Raw genomic sequence first — 6,724 nt, forward strand, 5'->3', positions numbered from 1 at the left:
TAGAGAGACAGAGCATGAACGGGGGAGGGGCAGAGAGAGAGGGAGACACAGAATCGGAAACAGGCTCCAGGCTCTGAGCCATCAGCTCAGAGCCCGACGCGGGGCTCGAACTCGTGGACCGCGAGATCGTGACCTGGCTGAAGTCGGACGCTTAACCGACTGCGCCACCCAGGCGCCCCTTCCATTCACTTTTTTAAATACACTAAGCTTTCAAACAGGCAATTTCTAAGAGGGTTGACACGATCTTCCGTAAATTCATCATGAACATAGCCTGCACTTCCTGTTCCCTGTTCTGAATTCAGGAATACACACACATGCAGTGCGTGTAAACTGGGAGAAAGCTAACCAATGCAGTGAAAATATAAGTGTACATTAAGTCCACATTACTTTAAAACCATAAAGGTTTAAGACATAAATAAATAACTGAAGGTTTAAAACATGAGCACTTATTTGAAAAGCTGGCTAACTCCCGCGTGCTTTACAAGCTACTGAAGAAATATAAAAGCCGATACAACGAAGGGGTTAACCACGCAGAGAAGTGGCACTGACACAAATGAAATCACAGTGGAAATCGCTGGAGCGCCAAGCTGTAAGGTGCAGCCTGTGAGTGGCTAATTCCTTCCAGCTGGGTTTCATATTTAGCTCATTGAAATCTGAACACTTTCCTGAGAGCCCGCAGCACGTAATGCCATTGCAGTGAACTCCACGTGTGTCTTCAGCAAATTTGTTTTAGAGATTAACAAGTAGCATAGGAATTAAATTTGAAAAATCTAGGAGGCATCTGCGTGTCTTCTGGAAATGAAGAGTTTTGAATCCCGACTTCTGTGCCTCAAAAAATGTATGTAGAACCAGATCAGTGGAAGTATTAATTATCCCAAACTGGGAAGTGTGACAGCCTCAAATATGCAAGAAAGGTTATTGTGACTGAACACTACAGCAGACCTCAGGAAATCCCGTTTTGATTTGTTCGTGGGAAAATCCAGCCTGGCTCTAAAAGTAACAGGACCAGGGGCACCTGGATGGCTCAGTCGGTTAAGCATCTGACTTCGGCTTAGGTCACGATCTCACAGTCATGAGTTTGAGCCCCGCATCGGGCTCTATGCTGACAGCTCGGAGCTTGGAGCCTGCCTCGGATTCTGTGTCTCCCTCTCTCTCTGCCCCTCTCCAGCTTGCGTTCTGTGTCTCTGTCTTTCCCAAGAATAATAAATAAACATTCAAAAAAAATTTGTTTTAAAGTAATCGTGCCAGTATTCTGAAAATGTCCAAGATGGCTTTATGAGAGGCAACTCTGTCACCACTTTTATTCTGAGCGTGCTTTCCGCAACGTTTTGGCCGCTGGGATGCTTACAGTCAAACCTGCTGCCGTCCTCTGGCAAGTTGAGTCCTGGAGCTGGAGGGCGCGTACGCTCGTTCACCCTTAGCTTATCACTCTCCCTCCTCAAATTCTAAAACCTATGTTTCATAGATTCTTTTACATTTTCAGTATTTTCAGATTCCTAAAATCCTTCAGATATTCAGTTAAAAGCAGTTCCTGAGAATGTCTGACAAATTAAGGAAACTCCCAGAAATCAAATAAAAGAAAGTACAGGAAAACACGGCCAAAGGAGGAGCAGCTTGCAAGGAGCTTTAGAATTATTGGCTTGCTCTTGCCAACATGACGCTTGGTATTTTACGCCTGCAACTTTTTTCTGTGAAGGGTCAAACAGTAAATATTTTGGGCTTGTGGGCCACATACAGTCTCTGTCCCACATTCTTCATATTCTTTTTAAAACTGATAAAAAAAAACAACAACCCCAAACCCAACCCTTTGAAAATGCAAACCCCATTCTTAGCTCCCGGGCAGTACAAAGAGCAGGCTGCGGGCCACCCCTCGCTGGTCCTGTGGTTTGTGAATGTCATGCAGCCACATCGACTCCGCTCTTGCACGTGGAGCACCCTCACTGCGGCTCGTTCTCGGCTTAGCGACCCCTGGAGGGACTCTGGGATTCTCACTCACCTAGTAAATAAGGAGGCTTGGAGGAAGACTAGTAAGCCAGACACATGTGACGATGACCACCAGCAGTCCTGGTGACCAGCTCCTACTATCTGGAGCAAAAGACTCGTCTCCACGACGAAATAAGGAACCTGGACCGTTTCTTAAAAGATCGATATGGACATTTAAAGACTTAATTAAAAGAACAAACTCCTGCGATCAACAGGGCTTAGAATGCACATGGAGTGCCGTGCTTTCTGGCGGAGACCCTGGCAACGGCCACGGGCCAGACAGCAAGCCAAGGAAGGGAAGCCGGAGGTTCCCGGAGTCTCTTCCTTGGAAGAAAGAATACACAGCCTTCCCTGCAAAGTGTATCAGTTGGTTCCGAAGGGAAGGTGAGAACCTTCTCTAAAAACAGGTCCTGTGAACTCTTTCAAACTGGCTACCTTTGCACACAGAGAACTCAAGGACCTAACAAAATGCCTGGGTTTCTGGAAAGCCAACCTGAAACGAATTTCTGGACATGACAGCAACACCTGTCCAAAGAAAAGCAAGCTTATGGCCACAGATTTAGATGCCTTTCAGTTGCCTTTATCTTTCGTTCCCCACCTCTTTGGGAGTGTCTCCTACTCTCTTATGGCACACGTCTTCCTGGACTGAACAGCAGCTTTTCTCCTAAGGGGATGGTGGAGCTGAAAGAAAAGAGAATGGCGATGTCAGGGCAGGCCGGGTTCCACGGTACCACCGACCCCGCAGCCCTCCCCAGCGAGCACAATGGCATCATAGTCACCACCCAGCTGAGCCCAGGCGAGTACAGAGACCGAATTCATGGTCTGTCCTCAGCCACCAGAGGAGGAAGGGAAAAAACAGCGCTGAGGTCATTCACGAAACGCTGCCGTGCCCTGGGTCTTGAACCGTAGATTTTCCCATACAGCTTTTCTTAGAAAATGCACTCGTTCTTCAATGAATATGCTTATCCTGGAGATGTACGTATGTATGGATTTAGGAGCTGTATCTTCAAATGGTTCAATATACAAGAGGGTAACAGACAAGAGCTTTGTTGTTTTCAATGAGAAAAATCCAACGATTTCCGTGAAGTTATGAAGAACCTCCACAAACACGTAATGCGGCTTTGTCAAAAGGTAGTAATGTCACATATGTTCTTTTAACAGCACATTTATGTTCCTATAAATACAGGATATGGGAGGTGTCATCCCAACCAATAAAATAAAAACACAAATTCCCCCCAAACGATAATGTACACTCTGCAACTGGATTTTCCTCTCTAGCCTCCTTTTCCAAAAGAATTCTGAAAATTAAACACCTGAAAACTCACCTGCTTTGATTTGTTTGCTTCGAAACCCATCGAGCCAATCATTAAGTTATGCCGGCTAAAGGCCCTGGAGTCAAACCTTTCTGATAAGGCTCCCAGCGATGTGGCTCTCTGAACCAACCAGATACTCTGGAGGATCGAATTGAGGCCTCCGGTATATGTTTCAGGGTAGAAGGGGGTCCGCTGGAGACCGCGCAGAATAAACGAAGGCACAATGAGAAATGTAAGTGATGTAAATTGGGTCGTGTGATTCTAAGGAATTTCTGGATATGCAGTAATAACCCTCTCAGAGAAGGTATCTTCCAATAATGTTTGTACTAGTAGGAACTTCCTCAGCTATGATAATAAAAGGAGGGTTTCTGACAGCACTGCTTCCTGCCCCTCACCCCCAGCTGCCTGAGGGCAATGTCAATCCCTTGATGTCCTCGTGGGCTCCCTCCTGTGGCTTCGCATGGTCCCTGCGGGTATTGTGGACATCAAAGATGGCTGAAGGGATGCCTGAGTGGCTCAGTCGAATTTTGGCTCAGGTCACCATCTCACGGTTCGTGGGTTCGAGCCCCGCGTCAGGCTCTGCGCTGGCAGCTCGGAGCCTGGAGCCTGCTTCGGATTCTGTGTCTCTTTCTCTCTCTCTGCCCCTCCCCTGCTCACACTCTCTCTCTCAAAAATAAACAAACATTAAACAAACAAACAAACAAACAAAAAGATGGCTCAAGACTGAATGGCCTTCTCCCACCCTCAGGAGTCCAAGCTCGTCTTGGCCGCACACAGGCCTCCTACAAGGGCACATGCTACTGAGTTCAGAAAGCCCGCATCTGTCTATAACGACTATCGTTAAAACTGATGGGTGAGGGAGCCAAAAAAGTTTTACTTCCTTCTCAACTCTTCAACCCCAAACCCCAATTTCCTCTCTTCTGGGTGATGCAGTTAGAAGTAATGTCACAAAGGAAGGTGCAGCACGGGGATGGACAGAGACTGAAAGGATACAGTCAGGCGTTCTTTAAACAACAAAAACGAAAACAAATAACATTCCACCTACGAGTGGCATTGTTTAACTTGTCAGCAGGGTGATGGATTTGTGAGTGGATTTATTTGCAAGTTCCCCAAAACCCCACGTGGCTAACATCAGAATCTTAAGTGAACTATGAGGCCACTCAAAGTTACTCTCTTACTCATGAACACAACAGCCAATAGGAGTGTTGAAAACTGGGGTAACTAAGGACAGAAGAGTAATACAGCTCAAACGGGGAAACAGGTAAGTTCCCCACACTGCAAGTGTATCCCTCACAGTTCAGAGCATATCAGCAAAAGCCATGACTAGTTTAAAGTGGTTAAGACCACCAGATTTCAGGAGCTTTATTTCAAGTTTGACTTGTATAAACACATACACAGTAATTCCATTTAATCGCTGTCTTTTCTGAATTTATATGCCACTGACTATGCCCCACTTATTTAACCAATTACTTGTAGGCATGGATTCTGCAAGCTCTTTCTTTTAAATGTCCTATTTTCCTTCTGGCATAAAAACCAGAGCTGTATTTCCCTGCCTTTGGATGCTGGTGCGATTGTTGTTTCCTGATAATAGCCTCTCCTCCTCCTCCTCCTCCTCCCTCCCTAAAGAAACTGAGTAGTCACTCAAATAATTGTAAAGTTCCAAATCTTTTCAGGAAGCAGACGTTTAAATACATTCATATGTTTAATATGCTTTTGGGTTTTTTTTTTTTGAGAGAGAAAGAGCACATGCCCGTGTGTGCGGCAGGCACATGAGAGGGGGAGGGGCAGAGAGAGAGAAAGAGAGAGAGAGAGAGGATCCCAAGCAGTATCTGTACTGTCAGCGCAGAGCTGGACACGGAGCGCCAGCTCACTATCACGTGAGATCATGACCTGAGCCGAAATCCAGAGCTGGACACTTAACTGAGCCACCCAGGCGCCCCACATTAGTAGGTTTTCAAAAATATTTGCATCTGATCTTTGATCAACGGCGGTTATGCTGTTTTCTCACTTGTCCAACTGTTCTATGGCTGGATTTCCTATCGGAGGGAAGGAGCTCCAAGAGTTTTGCACTGAGTTTGTAATCCCTCCAGCCTCCACTCTGGCTGTAATTGTTCAATTCCACTCCGCCCCCCCCCCCCACCTCACCCCCATCCTGCTCATCTCACCCCACCCTTAAATGCTGGATCCTAAAAAACAAAGTAATCCTTCACCGTCTGTCAGTTTTAGAATGAAAATTTCTCTCTGGAGCTTTCATTTGTGTACTTTCCCAGGGCAGCAACAAACAGAGATCTGAACTCCGTACTGTGAACCTGCCTTTGATTATACCCATCCCAAGTTACTAACCAACGATCTTTAAAAATATACGGTATCTGTTTGCATTGCCATCCCCGGGGGGCTGTTATAAACTGTATTATAGACGTCATATTGGTAAAGGTTATCTCCACCGCACAAATCACGGTAACCGTGAGTGAATAAGCCCAGAAGTGTTATTAATCTTTAGTCTAGACTTTCGAGTAATGTTGTTCTGACTTCAGGTGCAAAAGAGCTGAATACAGAACCTAGCCTATGAAACGACTTTAAAAATCATTCCTGAAAACGATAAAATTATCTGTTTAGAACCATGTGATCTGTACTAAGGGACTCCCAGGATTTCAGAGGTAAAAGCTACTTCGTTGGTCCCTGGTTCAGCTCCACTCAGCTACTGAGCAAGAAAAGTGGGCAAAGATATTCTCCCCTTTCACCGATAAGGCCCTTTAAATACCGGTGCCAAATGTTCTCCAGGTAACTTCCACCAAACTTTAGGACTTCCCACAGAGGTCAAAGTGTGAGGTAAAAGAAAGAAAACGCCAAGTTTTGAGTGGACGGGCCAATATTCCGGACATCCCTCCAAGGATGAGGCTGCCCTGGGCTGCACGGCCCAAGTCCGAATTCACTTTCCAGACTTTTACTCGGCACCCCGGAATCACGTGGGCGAGCTTCACTAGAAACACCGATGCCCGGGCCCCACTTCTAGACACTCGAATTTGAATGGTCTGGGATGGGGGCCCGGGCATCCGAATTCTTAAAAGTCTTCCGCTGATTCCGAAGCGCGGCAGAGCTGAGTCTCTGGAACCGGTTCTCTGTCACCACCGAACCGGCAATGATTTAGGAATCTCACGGGCCCCGCGGGTCGATGCTAATTACGACAACGGGACAGCCAAGCCCTCGGCTCTCCCGGCATCAGAAGAAGCCAGGCTCCGGGGCCTCCAGGCTCCTCCCTCACTCCCCAAAGGAAACCCAGTAGTCCCCGGAGTCACCTCGTGGGCTCGCAGCTTGCTGATCTCGGGCGGTGGGCGAACATGGACCTATTTCCTGTGAGGAGACCGAAGGGGCGCGGGCGGGAGGGGCTGTTGCCCGGGAGACCAGAAATGCACTTCCGGCGCGGATCA

General features: G+C 47.0%; 1 protein-coding gene across 2 annotated transcripts in view; it reads right to left on the reverse strand.

Annotated features, from left to right (window-relative positions):
- Positions 1–6,724, reverse strand: part of GEMIN8 (gem nuclear organelle associated protein 8) — a 19,661-nt gene extending 12,937 nt beyond the window's left edge. The window contains exons 1-2 of one of the 2 annotated variants that reach the window (XM_040468222.1): positions 6,593–6,724; positions 2,582–2,664 (exon numbers count right to left, since the gene is read on the reverse strand). The gene's annotated coding sequence lies outside the window, so the exon portion shown is untranslated. The remainder of the gene's footprint in view (positions 1–2,581; positions 2,665–6,592) is intronic. The other variant, XM_040468223.1, reaches the window with a different exon arrangement.

This window comes from Herpailurus yagouaroundi, unplaced genomic scaffold (assembly GCF_014898765.1).
Source record: "Herpailurus yagouaroundi ecotype Mexico unplaced genomic scaffold, PumYag 67690, whole genome shotgun sequence".
In the NCBI taxonomy this organism is placed as follows: domain Eukaryota; kingdom Metazoa; phylum Chordata; class Mammalia; order Carnivora; family Felidae; genus Herpailurus; species Herpailurus yagouaroundi.